General features: G+C 35.2%; 1 pseudogene; it reads left to right on the top strand.

Annotated features, from left to right (window-relative positions):
• Nucleotides 1-5,998: 5,998 nt before the first annotated feature.
• On the top strand, nucleotides 5,999-6,865 carry LOC131821200 (RNA transcription, translation and transport factor protein-like; annotated as a pseudogene).
• The last annotated feature ends 3,576 nt before the right edge of the window (nucleotides 6,866-10,441 follow it).

The following is a 10,441-nucleotide window of genomic DNA, read 5'->3' as shown; positions in this document are numbered from 1 at the left end:
ATATATACATAAAGTTATATGACTAAAACAATAAAATATCTTTGGACAGATAAACCAGAAACTGATAAGAGTGATTGCTTTTCGAAGGAGAGCAGTAAAGATGAGGGGTTGGGGTGCCTGGGTGGCTCAGTGGGTTATGCCTCTGCCTTCAACTCAGCTCATGATCTCAGGGTCCTGGGATCAAGCCCCACATTGGGTTCTCTGCTCAGCAGGGAGCCTGTTTCCTTCTCTCTATCTGCCTTCTTCTTTGTCTACTTGTGATCTCTCTCTCTGTGTCAAATAAATAAATAAAAATCTTTTTAAAAAACAGTTTACATTAAAAAGAATGAGGGATGGGGTTATTGGGGAACTCAGGAATGGTGATTCACTGATGAAAAAGAAATGTGCTTTTCATTCTATTCTCTTCTGTATTCTTTGACTTTTGTTATATGAATTATATGTTAAATAATATATTCAATTTTACATTTTGCATATGTATTTTCTGTTTGAAAAACTAAAGCTGTCTATCTTTGGTGCCTAATATCTGAGTTTCAAAACTAAAAAGTGAATATCATATGTGAGTTTAACAAATGATTAAAAAGGTCAAATTGGAAATCACACCTTAAAAGTAAACAACTCAGTCTAGGACCAGTAAAATGTAAAGATAGTGGCTTTAAAGAAAAAATGGTATGGACTTAATAGTCAAACAAATCTGGCTTAAAATGCTATATATACCATTTACTTTTTTTTAATATACTATTTACTAATTACACAGTCTGAGACAAGTCACTAATCTCTATGACCTCAGTTTTTATGTCTGTAACACTGGAATGATAGTATCTACATCACAGAGTTTTCCAAAGGATCCAGTGATATAATATAAGTGAATTGCTTAATTGAGGGCTAACTGTATACTAAGCACTCAATAAATGTTAACTTGTAATGTTAAAAATTATCATCATGGAAAATATCACTGAACAATGACTTCAGGATATGGGATCTTGGTTCTATCCCTAATTAAGCATAAGTAATGTAAGCCACTTATTTAAATACTCTGAACTGTAGGTTTCTCATTTGTAAAATTAAGATAATTATTCCCACCTCACCTGCTTCGCAGTTTTAAAAGACTGATATGAGATTATGTGTATGGAAGGGTATTGAGTAGTTTAAGACCTAGAGGTATTATTGTCATCCCAGAAAGGTTAATTTATGCTCTTTTTATAGATCTCTGATGATGAAGAGTCCACAAACATCCCCTAGATATATTGATGCTATCTCTGGATTTCCACTGTGCTTATGATTCACTGGTAGACAGAGTATATTAGAGAAAATACATTTTAAAAAGTTCTCACAATAGCCTTCATCCTGTGAAAGTTACCTGCATTCCTCATTCCTCATTCCTCTTTTCAGGACCTAAAATCACTGTAGGTGTTTGACTTCATTCTGAACTGCCTTACATCTTTTTGTGTGTGTGTGTGCTTTTACTTTTTTCAATTTATTTATTTTCAGAAAAACAGTATTCATTATTTTTTTCACCACACCCAGTGCTCCATGCAATCCATGCCCTCTATAATACCCACCACCTGGTACCCCAACCTCCCACCCCCCGCCACTTCAAACCCCTCAGATTGTTTTTTAGAGTCCATAGTCTCTCGTGATTCACCTTCTCTTCCAATTTACCCCAACTCCCTTCTCCTCTCTAACACCCCTTGTCCTCCATGATATTTGTTATGCTCCACAAATAAGTGAAACCATATAATAATTGACTCTCTCTGCTTGACTTATTTCACTCAGCATAATCTCTTCCAGTCCCATCCATGTTGCTACATAAGTTGGGTATTCATCCTTTCTGATGGAGGCATAATACTCCATAGTGTATATGGACCACATCTTCCTTATCCATTCATCCGTTGAAGGGCATCTTGGTTCTTTCCATAGTTTGGTGACCGTGGCCATTGCTGCCTTACATATTTTGATTCTTTGCATGGAGGATGTCACAATGGAATACAAATATTGTATCTGTTTGGATAAAACTATTAACCCATTATAACCCTCTTTGCTTGCATTACTGTCTGAATTGCTAGCACCTAAGAGAATGGAAGACTGTGTGGGGCTGGGGAAGTCTGGGGCAGGTGGGGAAACCAGGCCTGAGACCTGCCAGTAGGCACCTGAGCTTCTACTTCCTGAGGAGGTGAAAGTGAGGTTTATTGCACAAAGGTAACAGTGAAAGATCCCAACAACAGAAAGTAGTACTGAAAACTAAGATGGATTACCTTCACAAGTTTACCCAAGATCACACTCAAGTTTTAAAGTCTTTGAATGCCTTAGGCTCAGGACTTATATATATAGACTCAAAGGTAGAGGAGGACTTTTGAGACCTGTTATAGAATGGGTTTATGTTTCCCCCAAAACTTCCTATGTTGAAACCTAATCTCCAATGTGATGGTGTTTGGAGGTGGGTCCTTTGGGAAGTGTTTAGGTCATGAGGGTACAGCCCTCATGAATGGGGTTAGTGTCTTTATAAAAGAGACCCAGAAATCCTCCTTGTTTTTTTCACCATGTGAGGATAAAGTGAGTAGGTGCCATCTGTGAATTGAAGAGTGGGCCTCCACTAGATACTGAATATGCTGGATACTTAATCTTAGATTTATAGTCCCACTATTGTGAGAAATAAATTTTTATTGTTTAAACACACAGCCTATGGTGTTTTTGTTATAACAACCCAAATTGAACAAAGGCAAGACTCTTCAATGCTTTCCTCGAAAGCTTGAATCCCTTCTGAAACATTTTAAACAAGTGAATGTGCATTATCTTTGATCACCTTCACTGACAAATAACTCAATAATTTCCCAAGCAATTAATTCCACCTTTGTTCTCCTCAAAAACATTGGAAAATTTTCTCCTAATTTGAGTTGTGTGGTAATACAGGTTTTATTGCTATTTCATGTAACAGTTCTTCAGCTATCTGAAGACAGAAATTGAAGGTACTTGGACTTCTCAGTATTCTAACTTCTATGCTCTATCAATTCTTCCTACTCTGACATGACTTTATATCCCTATACAATCCCAGATATTTTCTTTTTTTTTTTTACAAGATTTTATTTATTTATTTGACAGAGATATATAGAGAAAGTACAACCACAAACAGAGGGAGCAGCAGAGGGAGAAGCAGGCTCCCCACCGAGCAGGGAGCCTAATGTGGGACTCAATCACAGGGCACCGGGATCATGACCCAAGCTGAAGGCAGAAGTTTAACCAACTGAGCCAATCAGCTGTCCCTATCCCAGACATTTTCTTGTGAATGGACACTTGTTTGTTAATATCCTACGTGGTGTCCATAACTAAACATAATTTTTCAGGTGTAGTGGGAACAATATAAACTAGAGCAGACCTCTTGGCTTCTTGCTTCTGGAACTTTTCCTTCTATTAAAGATCAATTTAGCATCTTGGGAGTTAAAGCATACAATTTTGTTTTCTCACATTGTGCTTACTATTGATAAATACCATGTTTTTTTTTTTTTTTTTTTAGTTGTATGGCCACTAAGTTATGTTTCACATCTTTTGTGAAGATGGTTGATTTTGTGGGCACATGTGTGCACATGTGTGTGTGTAAACATAGATAGATGATAGATGATAGATTATGTTTGGCTGGATGTGGATTATGGGCCTTTCGATTATTTTTATAAATATTTTTAGACATGGGGGAAAGAGAGAGGGAGGGGCAGAGGGAGAGAATCTTAAGCAGGCTCCATGCCCAGTGTGGAGTTCAACTCAGGGATCAAACTCTCAACACTGAGATAATATAAATATATTTATTTAAATATAAATATTTAAGTATAAATAATATTTATATTTATAATATAATATTTATATTTAATATAAATATAATTTATTATTATATTATAATAATATAATACAAACTCAATATAGCCCTGATATCTCCCCCAGATCTTAGCTCACCTTTTCTTGCAACAAGAAATAGAACCAGCTGTAAGAACACTTGAGAAGGTAGGCTATTTTATTCTCTTCCTGGAAGATCATGGAAAGAGTATACTATTTAGTGAATATGCTGTAGTGGCTAAGATCTTAAGCTCTGGAATCAGACACCTTGTCTCTAAAAGTTGCTAGCTGTGTGATCCAGATCAAGTTATTTAACTTCCCTCTGTACCTTTAATTTTCATTTGTGAAATGGAAGATACTTATATAACCAGTCTCATGAGGTTATTGCCAAGATTAAAAGAGCTAAAATAAGCAAAGTGCTTAGAATAATATATAGCACATTCCAAATATGCACACTGCTCATCTTTTAATATAGTATGCTCATCTTTCTTCCACTCATCCTTCCTTCCTTTTTCTTCCTTCCTTTTGTCCTTTCTTTTCTTTTCTATCTTTTTCTTTCTTCCTTTCTCCCTTCCTTCCTCTTTCTCTTTCTTCCTTTCTTTTCTTTCTTTCTCTTTCTTTCTTCCCCTCCTCCCTCTTCCCTTCTCCCTCTTCCTTTCTTCCTTCCTTCTTCTTTTCTTTCTTTCTTTCTTTCTTTCTTTCTTTCTTTCTTTCTTTCTTTCTTTCTTTCCTGTCTTTCCTTCCTTCCTCCCTCCCTTTCTTCTTTCTTTTCCTCCCTCCCTCCCTCCTTACTTTCCTTCTTCCTTCCTTCCTTCCTCCCTTCCTCCCACTTTCACTCCCTCCCCCCTCTTTCCTTCCTTCTTTTCCTTCCTTTTTTCCTTCCATTCTTTCATTTTTTGTCCCTCTCCATCCTTATTTTTACTATTATCAATCCTTCTATCTTTTTAAATGTCTTGATTATTTCTTTCTAATTCATTTTGTTTAAAATATGCAATTCTTTTTTTTTAAGATTTTATTTATTTATTGAGAGAGAGAGAGAATGAGTGAGAGAAAGAGGGCATGAGAGTGAGGGGAGGTCAGAGGGAGAAGCAGACATCCTGCTGAGCAGGGAGCTTGGTTGTGGGATTTGATCCTAGGGTTCTAGGATTATGACTTGAGCCAAAGGCAGTCGCTTAACCAACTGAGCCACTCAGACAGCCCAAAATACACAATTCTTATCTTGAGAATATGGTACATACATTTTTTAACTTGACTATCTTTGGAAGTTCTGATACTTCTAACTTTCTCAATCCTCTGTACACCTATCATTAGCCAAGAAATTCCATGAAGATTGAATAACTTTTTTATTTTTTCTACACATATACTAAAGACACTAATAAACAAGCTGATAGTATTTCTTTCCTTGCAGTTTCTAACCACAAGTAGAGGAGCAATTCAAAAACAAAAGTGACTGAAACAGTTTTTGAGTTTAAGAAAAGAAACACTGCCAATCTACTGTTCTTAATGATGATGATGTATATTCTTTAAGAAGCTTCTTTTAAGCTTATTTGAAAACTGGCTGACATAGCATAGTGCATAATCTCCACTTAAGATCAAATCTTCCCATTCATACTCAATCAAAAAGAGGATCGGTAGTGAAGATAATTAGGACTTCCACTCCCTTGGGATGGTCTGGCCAGAAATGAAGCTATCTGAGGCAGCTCTACTCAAATAGTTTACTGAATATAGCACAAAAGATTTAAAGTTCTTTCACTCTATTCCTTCCATCCCATCTAGTTCAAATATCATCAAAGAATTTAGAATGCCCACAATAGTTTCTAACATTTAATCTATCCCACTTTCATTTTCTGTGTGGTCTAAGCAAAACAGTGTGAGCAACTTAAAGAGAATTGGACTGACATTTAGGAGACTTCACTTCACTTCTTCAGGGTGTTTTTAAAACCGAACTATGTCTGAAGGCTTAAAGTATTTTTTTCCCTCTAGTCTTACTGTGTAGCCTAAAGAAGGTAACTCCCCTTCTTTGAGTTTTAATTGCCTCTGTCATAATACCACCAAGATTACTCAACCAGATGATGAGCTTTAAGAGAGATGAAGTCAGTATCATACTTGGTTATAGAATTACAACCTCTAGCATAACACCTTATACTTAATAAGCCATTAGAAAATATTTTGTGGGCCCTTTCGCCGCGTCGCCGGTGTTTGCGCCACCCGCTCCTCCTCGCCTGTCTTCTCCCGGCCGAACCCCGGGAGACCAGAGCGAGACGCGGGGACCATGTTCCGACGCAAGCTGACGGCCCTTGACTACCACAACCCGGCTGGTTTCAACTGCAAAGATGAAACAGAATTTAGAAACTTTATTGTTTGGCTTGAAGACCAGAAAATCAGACACTACAAGATTGAAGACAGAGGTAATTTAAGAAACATCCACAGCAGTGACTGGCCCAAGTTCTTTGAAAAGTATCTCAAAGATGTTAACTGTCCTTTCAAGATTCAAGATCGACAAGAAGCAATTGACTGGCTTCTTGGTTTAGCTGTTAGATTTGAATATGGAGATAATGCTGAAAAATACAAGGACTTGGTACCTGATAATACAAAAAATGCTGACAATGCAGCTAAAAATGCAGAGCCATTGATCAATTTGGATGTAAATAATCCTGATTTTAAGGCTGATGTAATGGCTTTGGCTAACCTTCTTCAGATTCAGCATCATGATGATTAACTGGTAATGCTTAAGGCAATTCGCATTTTGGTCCAGGAGCGCCTGACATAGGATGCAGTTGCTAAAGCAAATCAAACGAAAGAGGGCTTGCCTGTTGCTTTAGACAAACATATTCTTGGTTTTGACACAGGAGATGCAGTTCTTAATGAAGCTGCTCAAATTCTGCGATTGCTGCATATAGAAGAGCTCAGAGAGCTACAGACAAAAATTAATGAAGCCATAGTAGCTCTTCAGGCAATTATTGCTGATCCAAAGACAGACCACAGACTGGGGAAAGTTGGAAGATGTACGTTTTAGGATTTCAGCTTCTCATCTACTTAGTACAATTGGGAATGTGTTTGTAAATCAAATGTCACATTTTCAGGGGAAGAATCCTAGAAATTTGACTATGTTCTCGAGATTTACCATCATTGCTTTTTCTTTAATAAAGTTCAGGAAAGTGGAAAAAAAAAAGAAAAAAAAGAAAATATTTTGTGTTTTAGAAGTACTTGTCCTGCTTTCCTCAGAAGATTATTGTAAGAATTAACTGAGATACTAGATATGAAAGTTTTTTGAATATTAAGAATTATATAATTGATATTCTAACACACAATTAAGGATAAATAATACTAATTTGGCTTTTCAGAGTATTTCACATAAATTTTCTATCTTGATCTTGTCAATGATCTTATAAGGTAGATATTTTTATTGTAGTTTATAGATAAATAAATGAGGATTTAGTGGATCACTCAACTAGTCAGGAATTGAATAGAAATTGATGCAGGATTTCTGGAATTGACTTAAATTTGCTTTTGGGTTGTTAATTATTTTGGAGAATCTTATACTAAAACAAACATATGAAATATTTTATACTTGGCCCAAAAGATGATGTTCCATCTGTCTTTAAAGGTAGTTTGCAGTTTCATTGTTTCCCATTTGCTTTATCTACACGTTTTGTGAAAATTATTGTTGAAGCCATAGTATTACTAAAGATGCAACTCCTGATTTTGTGGGGACAGAATTGAAAACTGGCAGGGTAATAAAAATTAATCAAAAGTAAATTCACAACAGTAACAAAAGAAAAATACTTCTCATTATATGTTAAAGCAACATATATAAACAACATGATTCTCATTGTAAGTTTCCCAAACTCATAAGAAAGAGATTTTCATACAGAGTTTTCAAATTGAATATGCTGGTGTCATCTGAATTTAAAATGAAAGAATAAATCAATTTCACATAAATTAAAGTTTTACATTTTATTACTTTTCTTTTTAAAGGCTAAGGGCTTATACTTAAGGGTCTCCGAAGTAGTATCTTTTAATTTCATAGTTTGTGCACTACTGTCTTTCACTTACTATCTTGGACAAGCAATATAAAATAGTATGTTTCTCAGGTCAAGGACAAACAAATGTGCTTGACGGTGAATGATTCTAAAAGAATATTGTGTGATTCAGTGCTGCTTTATTTTTCTGGAACCTGGTAGGCATCTCATGCCACTTGGAGGAAAATGTTTCTTCTTTCTAGCAAGGTTACTTTTTGTGATAAGCATTAAAAGATAGCTTTAAACCATCCACAATTATGACCTTGACTAGAAAAATGTAAGTTAATAAGGCTTCAACAAATTATGGTCTTTTTGGTCGATTTGCCTAGTGAACTGTTAATTGTAAAACTGAAAGACATTATGTTCAGCTTTCTCTATCACATCTTTTGTGTTTTAACAGTGACACTTCATTGAGTGCAATTAACAAAGCCTAGGAGATTTATTAACACACTTCTTCATAGCCAATGATCCATTCCACTTAAGACATAACACTGTAAAATGCACATTATCTCCTTTTGGCACTTACAATAATGCTTTATGAACTAGGAAGGCATATGTTAAAGCAGATAAAATGGCATTATTAGCTGACAAATCTTACAATTTATTAGACAGTTAATTTATCAGCTTAAGACACTTAAAACAGCTGTGCATTTAATGTTTTTTTAATGTATCCAGTAAAACTTGCATAATTGTCTGTAGTGCAATTTATTTTTAGCTATGTTGCAAAATGTCTGCATTTACTGTTTACATCTTCTTTAATTTTTCCTGCAAGGCTCATCACATCTCTGCCTAAGCCCTAAAGGCCAGGCCAATAATCAGACAAAAACTTTCTCAAACAAATGGTTCTTCATGAATGAACTATTCAAAAGTGCATGCTGCTTGGGACCAAAGGAGTGTTAACATTTTATCTCTACCCTAAGGGCAAAGGCTGCAGTTCCAAATAAATAAATAAAACACAGGAATAAAACCAGATGACTCAAATCAGTAGGGTGTAGTTGAAAGCTGTTTCAATCCTCCACATCACAATCAGATGGTAGCGGCTTTCTATGTATTTGAATTTGGAGCCCATTCAGAACTACATGGCTGGAGTGTGAACTAACAAGGATTTCAGACTACATTAGCAAAGTTGTTTCACTTTATAATTAAGGTAATAGCTCCTTGATGATAAGTTGTTTTGTATCTTAGTACTGCACTTGTAGAACAGGCACACAAGAGAAAAGTGTGAAAAATAAGACCTATTTCATGGCTTTATTGTCATTTGGTTTTGTTTCTTTATTGCTCTTTCATTTAATAGAAACTTTGTTAAAGCCTCCTATTTTTTAGAGTCCTTCATAGTCAATATATCAGGACTAGTTATTATTAAAGCAAAAAAATCAAACAGTACAAGTTGCCCTTAATGAAAAGACAACTTAAAATTTGATCTTTGGTCTTTAGAAGGATTTTCAGTAGCCTACTAGAGAAAAAGCTGGCTTCTCATTCTAAAGTTTAGATACCCCACTTCATCTAATGTGAGCTTGCCCACAGCTGAAAAAAAGAGGAATCTGCTCATTTTTTAATGAGTGATGCTCAATTTCAACTTTTCCTTTAACTCACTTGAATGTTCCTTATAATTTCTTAACTTAATCTAAATCTCTTAAACTGCATTTAGAATTTGAAATTAAAACCAAAAAAAAGGGAGAGAGAGAGAGAGATGTGTGTGTGTCCTGTACATACAAACCATTAAATTATTTGCAAGATTATAAATTTATGTGGATTAAGAAAAGTACTTTTCCTTTGGATTGGCCAGGATCTCAGGTAGTAGGTTTGATGAGATCTAGACTCATCTTTCTCCTCTTTATTGAATATTGAGTCCAATATAAATAAGCAGGTAGTTAGAAAAAAGAAATTTCATGCATTTTGCTTTTTGTTTTCTAATTCATTTTCCACTGATGCATGTTTTTCTCTAGGAGCTTTTAAATATTTATATTCTAAAAGCTTACTAAAAGAGAAAGAAGGTAATGATGGCTAAGAGATCCACTAGATCCACAAGACAATATGGAGAGCAAGACACACTCTCTGTAAACCTACAAGTCTGAAATAAATTGTTCCAGTAAAATCCTTATCTAATTGAGAAATAACTTCAGAGAGACTCAGAAACTCTGTAGTATGTAAACTAACTTAATTATTTAGCCAGAATAATCAAAATATTGTTTCACTTAATTTACAATTTTTTAACTGGACTGATAGTTATAAAAATTGAGATCTTTCATGTCTATACACTTAAGGCTTTGCATTTCACTTCATATCCTCACAATAACCCTATGGTGTAGAAATGATCACCAATGTATAAATGAGAGGAAACTCAGTATCAAAATGACTTGCCAAAGATCACTTGTTATGTAAATCTCAGAGGTGGGGTGAAAACTCACAACTGCTTTCTACTCTAGTTTCTTCTAAATCATTCTGGCTTAGACTGGCCTCATAGAACATAGAATACTACCTAAACTGAAGTTCAGGCTCAAGTTAAAACAACAACAAAAAGTATACAATCATTACCTCTACAAAACATTTCTAATCCTATTACTTAACTTAAGAAAAAATGGATTGTACCTTCCGCCCTA

The sequence above is a fragment of the Mustela lutreola genome, chromosome X (genome assembly GCF_030435805.1).
Source record: "Mustela lutreola isolate mMusLut2 chromosome X, mMusLut2.pri, whole genome shotgun sequence".
In the NCBI taxonomy this organism is placed as follows: Eukaryota; Metazoa; Chordata; class Mammalia; order Carnivora; family Mustelidae; genus Mustela; species Mustela lutreola.
Note: the sequence above shows the minus strand (reverse complement) of the source record. Positions and strands in the feature narration are given on the sequence as shown.